The sequence below is a fragment of the Zingiber officinale genome, chromosome 8A (assembly GCF_018446385.1).
Source record: "Zingiber officinale cultivar Zhangliang chromosome 8A, Zo_v1.1, whole genome shotgun sequence".
NCBI classification, from domain to species: domain Eukaryota; kingdom Viridiplantae; phylum Streptophyta; class Magnoliopsida; order Zingiberales; family Zingiberaceae; genus Zingiber; species Zingiber officinale.
In genome coordinates, this window is record NC_056000.1 from 42,471,478 (window position 1) to 42,482,781 (window position 11,304).

The window sequence follows — 11,304 nt, forward strand, 5'->3', positions numbered from 1 at the left end:
ACACATCTTAAAGATGTCATGATGCCTTGAGATGTGATCTAGACCGTCCGATCGGCAGTGGAACATGGGGACAGAGAGATTTCGGAACAGAGGATCCGAACTGATATCAACCATCCTAAAATTTCTATCATCCTTAATTTTTTATTATTTTCTTCTCTTTCTTCTATTTTTTATTATTATATTTATGAAATAAGTTGAAGGAAAGAGATTAAAAAAATATTATTTTATTTTTAGGATAGTGGTTTCATTCCTTAAATTTAGAGAATCATTATTTATCAAATTTAAATTTAGAGAATCGATAGGGTAACTGATACAAAAATTTTTTAGCTACCCAATCTAAACTTGAAAGTAAAATCTTTGGATATGATAGTTGATGTGGATGTTCTTACTTAAAAAAGTCCTAATTATCGTCGACATATTTATAAATTTATAAAAATTCATATATAATTTTTTATTAATCCATAAAGATATGATGAGAGTGTGAAAAATAAATCCGTTTCAAGATATAAGATCCAAATCTATCCGAAAAAAAAATAAGTTTAGGTTGTGAGTTTTTGGATTTGTGTTAAGAATTTTTGGATTCGGATCAGATTTAGATTAGAAAGTTTTCAAGTTGGATTCGAGTTGACGCGATGAGTTAATCCAAATTTAAAGTTTAGTGATATTTTTTTGTTAAATAAAATTTTATTTTAAAATTTAAAATATCTTTATATTTATTAATATCAATAATAATACGATAATAATTAAACATTGAGATAAAAGTAAAACAATTATAAGAACAAATAGTTTTAAAAAACATTTTGAATTGGAATATTCTAGTTGAATTCGGATTCGAATTTAGGACGTTCAGGTTCAAATTAAATATTTTTTCTAAAAAAATAATTTGATGGGAATCTAATCTGATCTATTAAAATTGACCCTCTTAATCTCAGATCCAATTAATTCCAAACTACACAAGCAACAGCACGACTATCCTAGTTGTTTGAGCATTCCTATTATTAATCGAACTCTCAAAATACATACGTAAATTATGGTGCCTCTTATAGTCGTGCTGTGCCCGAGGCACCCTCGTGACTTAATAACTTGAAGAAGAGTAAACGAAAAGACACTGACTTTCAAAACTAGTGATTCTATAATTAATATTAGTGATCCTGCACACACATTGCGTATGTAATATAATAACATATAAATCATTTGAGTTTTTAAAAATCTGAATTGTTTAAATTTTCTAGTATCATCCTTATGTTCAGAACCAAAAATTAATTATTTGGGTAAAATTCGTCAGACTCATACAATAATAAATAATGCAAGGGTGACGTTAGAAAATTCCAGCAACAAAATATTGTAACGGGCTTTCCTATGTAAAAAAATATTTTAATTTAATATTATACTTATCTTAGTAAAAAAATAAGAAAAATATATTTTTTTAACATCATCAACCTAAAATATTTATAGAAATTTCTTTGATCATAATGTTGTCAATTCTAAGATGCGAAACTAAAGAGAATTTATATAAAACAATCAGAGAAAATTAATGATGAGAAAAATTCATAATATTACGTCGTATCTGAGTCTTGAACTTTAGATCACTGATTGTTTCACTTATAAAATTACTAATAAACTTTGGAATTTTTTTTAGTGTGAATAGAAAAAAGGACATGAACATAAATTCATTTTAGGCTTCATCAAAATTAATTAATAAAGAGGAAGATTTTTAATAAAATAATAAGATATATATTTATATTATTATATATATTATTTAAGCCGTAAAAATAAAGTTACGCCATCTTTACTTCAACTTGAATACACTACTATTATAATAACAATAATAATAATCAACTCATCGTCGATCAGATGAAAAAATATAAATCAAATATTGAACTGCCCTGAATGGGAGAGTATTGATCATGTCATTTACGTCCATAATTTTCCATTATTATTTATTCTTTCGTTAAATATTGAATTAGATTGATAAAGTTGCATACGAGTTGGAGTAGTTTATCATTCATGTTGATTTGACCTGCTTTAACTTGATTGTTTAGTATACACGTTCATCGAGTTCCGATGATTTAAAAAAATGAAAAATAATATAATAATAGAGTTTTTTAAAAAATAGTTGATAAATTTATTTATGTGGTTTCGAGTCAAATAAAATATAATACAATACCATGACAAATGATGCATATGAGAATAGAATAATTTAAAAATTATTCGCAATTTATAATTCCTAAAAAATCTAACAATCGGAAAGAGGCTATTAGTGAGGAAGAGATTCAATTTATTAAATTTTACAGTTAAAAAAAAATTAACTATTTAATTTTAAAATTTATGAACACAATATATTATCAACAGATATATATATATCCATCGCAGGAGCTTGCGATGGGCCACACAATTTGAGCTTTGACCTAACGGATTGTCGCGTGATGACGATGCTCATTTTTAAATATATTTTTGGAATTTTTTTAAGAAAAATATTAATTGCGACAGCAAGTTGGCAACCACTCGACGAATGAAAAATGCTTTTTCACTGGGCAACGATGGCGTAACGTCTTTTTAATTTTTTTTTTATATTTAAGAATAATCTTAATTTCAATAAATTAATAAATATTTTTTTAACGAGTTTTTAATCTAAAAATATTGGATTGATATGCCCTTCGATGTAAACACTTCCTAATTTAGGTTAGTAGCTAATGAACAATTTTCATTTATATAATACATGATGCCAACTTGAAAGAAAAAAAAAATCACAATTATTTAGCGAATAAAAAACTCTTGGACAGCTAGTTAATCCATTTGGTGGTGTTAAGAAGAAAAGACAATTTAAATACTTCTTATTTGTTAACATAATCAATAAACACAATAAATATATATAGTCTGACCTTCTATCCAATTAGTTTGGGAGATAGACGGTTCAACTCTAAAGACTCATCAGTAGGACTATCAATGAATCAAGCATTTGTGAACAAGTTTGGTGTTCGACTTGGTAAGAGCTTATTTATGTTCGTTCTATATACATAAAATTAATTAAACAAACAAGCTTGAACAGCTCGTTAAGCTATACAAACAAGCTTGAACACATATGTGTTCAGTTCGTTAACGTTCGTGAACAATATTCACGAACCATATTTATTAATAAAATTCTTTTCAATATGCTAAATAAATAATAAAATAAATAAATAGATTTAAATTATCAATCTTAATAACCAATTGATCCGGCGGTAAGAATGGGGGACCCACAGATGGGGTCCCGTCCGAGCGGAACCAAAGATTACCCAGCCAAAGGTTTGGGTTTCCGACGCCAAAGCAGAAGAACCGGAACCGAGTGGCCGAGCAGAGGTGTCTGCTCGGCCGAGGACAGAATGGCCGAGCGGAGGTGTCCGCTCGGCCGGAATCGTGGCAAGGGAACAGTGGTTAGCCGAGCGGCCTATTTGCTCGACTCGGGATATGATATGTCAGCAAAGGCATGATGATTAGACTGTAAGCAAGATGACACTATTAAAGGCTCCACCATCACGTCACGGAAAGGTTGATACAGTAGCAGTATGGTCTTATGGATGCCCTTCTGACAGGCCCACACCTAGGCATGGTCGAAAGCAGGTGATCGCTTCGATTGGTGTGCCCAGGCTCCTTCGAGAGGTCTATATAAGGCTTCTATTTCTTCAACCGGAGGTACACAAGTCTCCATTTTCTAAGCCACTTTCTTATTCCTTCGCCTAACTTGAGCGTCGGAGGGCCGTCGCCGGGACCCCCCCCCCCCCCCCCGGCTCGGTTTTGTTGCAGGTTCGCCGGAGCACTCGAGGGTCCAGCAGGGAGCGCCACATCCCCAGCGTCCATTGAGCCTGGTTCGGACAGGATCAAATTGGCGTCGTCTGTGGGAACGCGCCTGTATTCGAGCGGAATAGATGGACGAAGCTGGACGACCTCACCGTGACGCTCTCCCAGGAGAAACTCGACGCTCTAATTGAGGCAAGAGCAGCTAAGCTCGTGGAGCAATAGAAACAGAAGGCTCAAGCTGAGCGGATATCTGAGCGGCCCAGGAGGAACGACCGGAGAAGCATTAGAAATGGGGGCAAAATAAGAGTCCGACCAGCACTCAAGTGGGAGTAACTCCTGCCCCGATATCGGTCCGACGAGGAAGCCATGATGAGTTTCGACAAGTATATATATTCTTCATCACTCCACGGGTATTTGGGAGTCGAGAAATTGGGTCAGAACCCTCGCTGGTCGGCAGGTCAGTTCTTCAGTTATCCTCTTTCCGTTGTAAGATTTATTATAGTTTCTCGAGCTAAAAGACCCCGTGCCGCTCGGCCGGGAGTGCATAAACCGAGCCAAGAGCTCGATGGGAAGCCCGTGCCGCTCGGCCGGGAGTATATTAGCCAAGCCAAGAGCTCGATGGGAAGACCCCGTGCCGCTCGGCCGGGAGTGCATAAACCGAGCCCCGAGCTCGATGGGAAGACCCCGTGCCGCTCGGCCGGGAGTATATTTGCCGAGTCCCGAGCTCGATGGGAAGACCCCGTGCCGCTCGGCCGGGAGTGCATAAACCGAGCCCCGAGCTCGATGGGAAGACCCCGTGCCGCTCGGGCGGGAGTGTATAAACCGAGCCAAGAGCTCGATGGGAAGACCCCGTGCCGCTCGGCCGGGAGTGCATAAACCGAGCCAAGAGCTCGATGGGAAGCCCGTGCCGCTCGGCCGGGAGTATATTAGCCGAGCCAAGAGCTCGATGGGAAGACCTCGTGCCGCTCGGCCGGGAGTGCATAAACCGAGCCAAGAGCTCGATGGGAAGCCCGTGCCGCTCGGCCGGGAGTATATTAGCCGAGCCCCGAGCTCGATGGGAAGACCCCGTGCCGCTCGGCCGGGAGTGCATAAACCGAGCCAAGAGCTCGATGGGAAGACCCCGTGCCGCTCGGCCGGGAGTGCATAAACCGAGCCCCGAGCTCGATGGGAAGACCCCGTGCCGCTCAGCCGGGAGTATATTAGCCGAGCCTCGAGCTCGATGGGAAGACCCCGTGCCGCTCGGCCGGGAGTGCATAAACCGAGCCCCGAGCTCGATGGGAAGACCCCGTGCCGCTCGGCCGGGAGTATATTAGCCGAGCCAAGAGCTCGATGGGAAGACCCCGTGCCGCTCGGCCGGGAGTGCATAAACCGAGCCAAGAGCTCGATGGGAAGCCCGTGCCGCTCGGCCGGGAGTATATTAGCCGAGCCCCGAGCTCGATGGGAAGACCCCGTGCCGCTCGGCCGGGAGTGCATAAACCAAGCCAAGAGCTCGATGGGAAGACCCCGTGCCGCTCGACCGGGAGTATATTAGCCGAGCCCTGAGCTCGATGGGAAGACCCCGTGCCGCTCGGCCGGGAGTGCATAAACCGAGCCAAGAGCTCGATGGGAAGCCTGTGCCGCTCGGCCGGGAGTATATTAGCCGAGCCCCGAGCTCGATGGGAAGACCCCGTGCCGCTCGGCCGGGAGTGCATAAACCGAGCCAAGAGCTCGATGGGAAGCCCGTGCCGCTCGGCCGGGAGTATATTAGCCGAGCCCCGAGCTCGATGGGAAGACCCCGTGCCGCTCGGCCGGAGGTAAATTATCCGAGCCAAAGGCTCGAGGATCGAAGGCCCCGGACCGTTCGGCCGGAGGTAAATTATCCGAGCCAAAGGCTCGAGGATCGAAGGCCCCGGACCGTTCGGCCGGAGGTAAATTATCCGAGCCAAAGGCTCGAGGATCGAAGGCCCCGTACCATTCGGACGGTGGTATACTATCCGAGCCAAAGGCTCGAGTATCAGAGGCCCCGTGCCGTTCGGCCGGAGGTAAATTATCCGAGCCAAAGGCTCGAGTATCGAAGGCCCCGTGCCGTTCGGCCGGAGGTAAATTATCTGAGCCAAACGCTCGAGTATCGAAGGCCCCGGACCATTCGGACGGAGGTATATTAGCCAAGCCAAACGCTCGAGTATCGAGGAGTATGTTAGCCGAGCCCCTAACTCGAAAGCGAAGGCCCCGAGCCGTTCTGCCGGAGGTAAATTATTTGAGCAAAATGCTCAAGGACGAAGGCCTAAGCCGTTCGGCCGGGCGTGCGATATCCTTGCATCGACATAAAATACCGAAGGCCCCGTGCCGCTCGGCCGGAGGTAAATTATCGGAGCCAAGCGCTCGACGACGAAGGCCCCGAGCTGCTCAGCCGGAGGTATATTGTACGAGCCAAAGGCTCAATTCCGAAGACCCTGTGCCGTTCGGCCAGGTAAACGTTGTCCAAATTAGGCTTAAAAGCCCGACGAGCTCCGTCGTTAAAAATCGAGAGCCGCGCCGACGAGCTCCGTCGTTAAAGATCGAGAGCCGCACCGACCGGCTATAAATATCCGCGCCGACGAGCTCCGTCGTTAAAGATCGAGAGCCGCGCCGATCGGCTATAAATATCCGCGCCGACGAGCTCCGTCGTTAAAAATCGAGAGCCGCGCCGACCGGCTATAAATATCCGCGCCGACGAGCTCCGTCGTTAAAGATCGAGAGCCGCGCCGACCGGCTATAAATATCCGCGCCGACGAGCTCCGTCGTTAAAAATCGAGAGACGAGCCAGCGTCTATAAATCCCCGAGCGGAAGACCGACGAGCTCCGTCGTTAAAGATCGAGAGCCGCGCCGACCGGCTATAAATATCCGCGCCGACGAGCTCCGTCGTTAAAGATCGAGAGCCGCGCCGACCGGCTATAAATATCCGCGCCGACGAGCTCCGTCGTTAAAAATCGAGAGCCGCGCCGACCGGCTATAAATATCCGCGCCGACGAGCTCCGTCGTTAAAGATCGAGAGCCGCGCCGACCGGCTATAAATATCCGCGCCGACGAGCTCCGTCGTTAAAGATCGAGAGCCGCGCCGACCGGCTATAAATATCCGCGCCGTCGAGCTCCGACGTTAAAAATCGAGAGACGAGCCGGCGTCTATAAATCCCCGAGCAGAAGACCGACGAGCTCCGTCGTTAAAGATCGAGAGCCGCGCCGACCGGCTATAAATATCCGCGCCGACGAGCTCCGTCGTTAAAGATCGAGAGCCGCGCCGACCGGCTATAAATATCCGCGCCGTCGAGCTCCGACGTTAAAGATCGAGAGACGAGCCGGCGTCTATAAATCCCCGAGCGGAAGACCGACGAGCTCCGTCGTTAAAGATCGAGAGCCGCGCCGACCGGCTATAAATATCCACGCCGACGAGCTCCGTCGTTAAAGATCGAGAGACGAGCCGGCATCTATAAATCCCCGAGCGGAAGACCGACGAGCTCCGTCGTTAAAAATCGAGAGACGAGCCGGCGTCTATAAATCCCCAAGCGGAAGGCCGACGAGCTCCGTCGTTAAAGATTGAGAGCCGCGCCGACCGGCTATAAATATCCGCGCCGACGAGTTCCGTCGTTAAAGATCGAGAGCCAAACCGACCGGCTATAAATATCCGCGCCGTCGAGCTCCGACGTTAAAAATCGAGAGACGAGCCGGCGTCTATAAATATCCGCGCCGACGAGCTCCGTCGTTAAAGATCGAGAGCCGCGCTGACCGGCTATAAATATCCGCGCCGTCGAGCTCCGACGTTAAAAATCGAGAGACGAGCCGGCGTCTATAAATCCCCGAGCGGAAGACCGACGAGCTTCGTCGTTAAAGATCGAGAGCCGCGCCGACCGGCTATAAATATCCGCGCTGTCGAGCTCCGACGTTAAAAATCGAGAGACGAGCCGACGTCTATAAATCCCCGAGCGGAAGACCGACGAGCTCCGTCGTTAAAGATCGAGAGTCGGTCCGGCGACTATAAATACCCCGGGCGGACGAACGAATATCAAAGAATAAGAAACCGCGGAAACCACAAGTATTAAAACATTTAGGCCCGCTCGGGCGTTGGTCCTTCGATACTTGGCGTTTGTTGACTTCACACAGGCTAGATACGTGCAGAGCGAGTAGGTCCTCCCACTCGGACTTTGATTAATGGGTTAAGCTGATCGGCCGCGTGACGGAGAACACTTAGAGCATGACTGACTCTAAGCATAAACGTTAAGCAAACAGAAGAATATTATGGATAATGATCAGGAAGACGCAAGCAAAGACATAATTGCATTAAAGGGAAAGCATGCCGGACGGCAAGTACAAAAAGTTGCGCTGGGCGTAAGAAACGCAAAAACAAGATAGTGACGAGGAACACTCTTCACTCGGGGTCTTCGAAGTTGAAGAAATCGTCCGGAATGTCGTCTGTCATGGCCGCCAGATCGGAGGCGGGAATGTGCATTCCCGCAGGAAGGTGGCCACCCTTCTTCAAGTAGGCCATAGTGACCTTAACGGCCTCGGCAAAGGTTGAAGAGACGCTGCCGCCAAATTTCGTGCCGAACCTCTCCGAGCGGAGGTAATCTTGACGTGCAGCAGCCAGACGACTCGGCTCCTCTTCTTTGTACTTTCTGAGCGCCGCCCGGGAGGCAATTAGTGAATCTTGAAGAACTTTCTGGTCCACCTCCGCTTTAGTGCGTTCAGCTGAGCACCCATCCCGTTCGGTAGTTAGTTGGGCTTCCAGCTCCTTAGATCGCTGATCTAGGGCTCGGACTTCAACTTTCATCTTGTCCAGATCAGCAATCGCCCGCTTCTTCCGGCTACTGGCGCGCTTCACGTCTTCGTCGCGCTTCTTCACCAAGCCTTCAAGTCGAGCCACCTCTGTAGCCAGGTCGGCGGCCTTCTTCTGTTCGGCCTCGCGGGCTTGTTTCTCCCGCTCGGCCGATGGACCCCCCGAGACTTGGAGCTTTTCCATAAGATCCTCCAGCTCGGCCAGCCGATGGCTAGTGGCGATTTGCTGAAATAATAAAATCAGGAACCGAACAGTAGCATGGCACAGGAAGAAAAATGAACCTACCTGAGTGGCCTGCTGCATGTGGTTATCGCCGAGCTGCTTGGGCGTCATGAGGGCCACCCGAATCTGGGCGCCCTCGAAAAGTTTGGCGAGCGGACCCGTCAAGGTTATTTCATGAACGGGGCTTGATGGCCGATCGGCAGACAATAAATATTCCTCTGACGGGAATCGAAGGGTAGCCTTGATGGTCGGGTGGCCGGCCGACACTTCCTCAGTCGCAGTCGCTTGGCCCGAGGACTCCCCTATGGTTGAAGTTTCGCCCAACTATCATAAGCGACGACGAGTCCGTGGAGGAGAGCCAGAGGGCTGTGCGGTGGGCGAGGCCACGGGGGTCCTGATCTGCGACGGGGTGCGATCTGGAGAAGCGATCTCGATCGGCGCCTGCGGTTCGCCCTGTGGGATCGGCGGAAGGCTGGACTCTCTTCGACATTTCCGCCGAACTTCCCGTGGTGAATCCCCGGCCTGGGGGACTCCCAGCTCGGCTGGAGCAGAGGAAACAGGATCCGCCTCAACCTCCGTTGAAGCGGGTTGGGTAACTTCTGTTTCAGGGGTGGACTGCGTCCCCCCCTCTCCTGCATCTGCCGGGCGGCTGGGGATAAGACCCCGCTCGGCAAGTTCTTTTTTGGTAGCCGCCTCAATTTCCACGGCCTTCAATTTCAAATGATCGGTAGCCTTGGAGCGCCACATGACTTCAGCTGCAGTGGAAGAAATTAAAATCAGTTAGACAAAAAAGGCGAAGGGAGTAAAGAGTCCTTACCCATGCGGTAGGGGAAATTGGCCCGAACGGGAGATAATCCAAAAATGTACAACACCCCCTTGAGAAGCAACTGGTCGATTTTGTACCGCTGACCGGACAAGCAATGAAGGTAGGCCAGATTGCTTCTGAATTTGCCAAGCTCCGGCTGGGTCGGCACAGCGGTCTGCCATTTGGTTCGGAATGCGGGCCGCTCGGGAAGACGTATATAGAAGAAGAACTCCTTCCAGTGCTTGTTGGAGGTCGGCATGTTCTCAAAAAATTTGAAGCCTATTCTACTTTGGAAAATAAAAGTACCCAACTCGGATTGTTTGGGGTAGAAGAAGTAGTGGAATATTTTGGGGTCAAGTGGGATACTGTGCAGCCTAAAGAGGACGACAACCCCGCTCAGTAGCCTAAAGGAATTCGACACAAGTTGGCCGAGCGGGATGCGGAAATAATTACAAACTTCCAAAATAAATGGATGAGTAGGAAATCTAAGGCCGCCCTGGAATTGGTCCAGAAAAAAACAAATAGTACCGATCGGCGGGTTATGGGGCCGGTCGGTCGGGGCGGCTACAACTATTTCATGGTCGTGCGGGATCCCGTAGGTCCTAACAACGCGCCGGGTGCGCTCCTCATCTAACCTACTCTCCACACTCATATACCACGGACTGTGAACCTCGGTAGCGGGTGCAGAAGTGCTCGCCATGACTAAAGAAGGGAAGGAAGCCTAGCAATACTCGAAAACAAGGGGACGAGAGAAGAGAAGAAGCTTACTGAGGGAAGATCAAAGGAAAGAAGCCCAGGAACTCGAAAACCACCGGAAAGCAAGCACTGGGAGCCGCCGGAGTAAGCTAGCAGCAAGCAGCTTCGACAGAGGACGCGCGATGAAACAGAGAGTGCGGCGTGAAGGCCAGAACGAGGGCTTTATACAAACGAGACCGCTCAGCCTCGTCCGTCGGATGAAGGGCACAAGAGACGAGGTCATCATCTAGCCGTTCATTTCAAAACAAAGGGCGTCCCATCGTACGGAGCGTCACCGCCACTAGAGACAAGCCACGTGGCGCTCTGTCACCAAGCGCAATTAATGCGCCCATACCGCGCATGCTTCGGCTTAATGAAAAAGACTTGCGCGATTTTCAAGAGGATTTAGACAAGCAAACATCCACGTTGGGCGCCAAGGCATACAAAGCGAAGAGCCGAGCGGATAAATTTGGCATGAGGGCCGAACGGCTCAAGGGATATCAGCAGCAGCGATAAGGCGACGACCGCCCGCTCGGACACACAGTCCAGTCAGTCGGACTCACTGCCTCCTTCGACTAGACTTGAAGGGGAGGCAAGTGATCCGGCGGTAAGAATGGGGGACCCACAGATGGGGTCCCGTCCGAGTGGAACCAGAGATTACCCAGCCAAAGGTTTGAGTTTCCGACGCCAAAGCAGAAGAACCGGAACCGAGTGGCCGAGCAGAGGTGTCCGCTCGGCCGAGGACAGAATGGCCGAGCGGAGGTGTCCGCTCGGCCGGAATCGTGGCGAGGGAATAGTGGTTAGCCGAGCGGCCTATTCGCTCGACTCGGGATATGATATGTCAGCAAAGGCATGATGATTAGACTGTACGCAAGATGACACTATTAAAGGCCCCACCATCACGTCACGGAAAGGTTGATACAGTAGTAGTATGGTCTTATGGATGCCCTTCTGACAGGCCCACACCTAGGCATG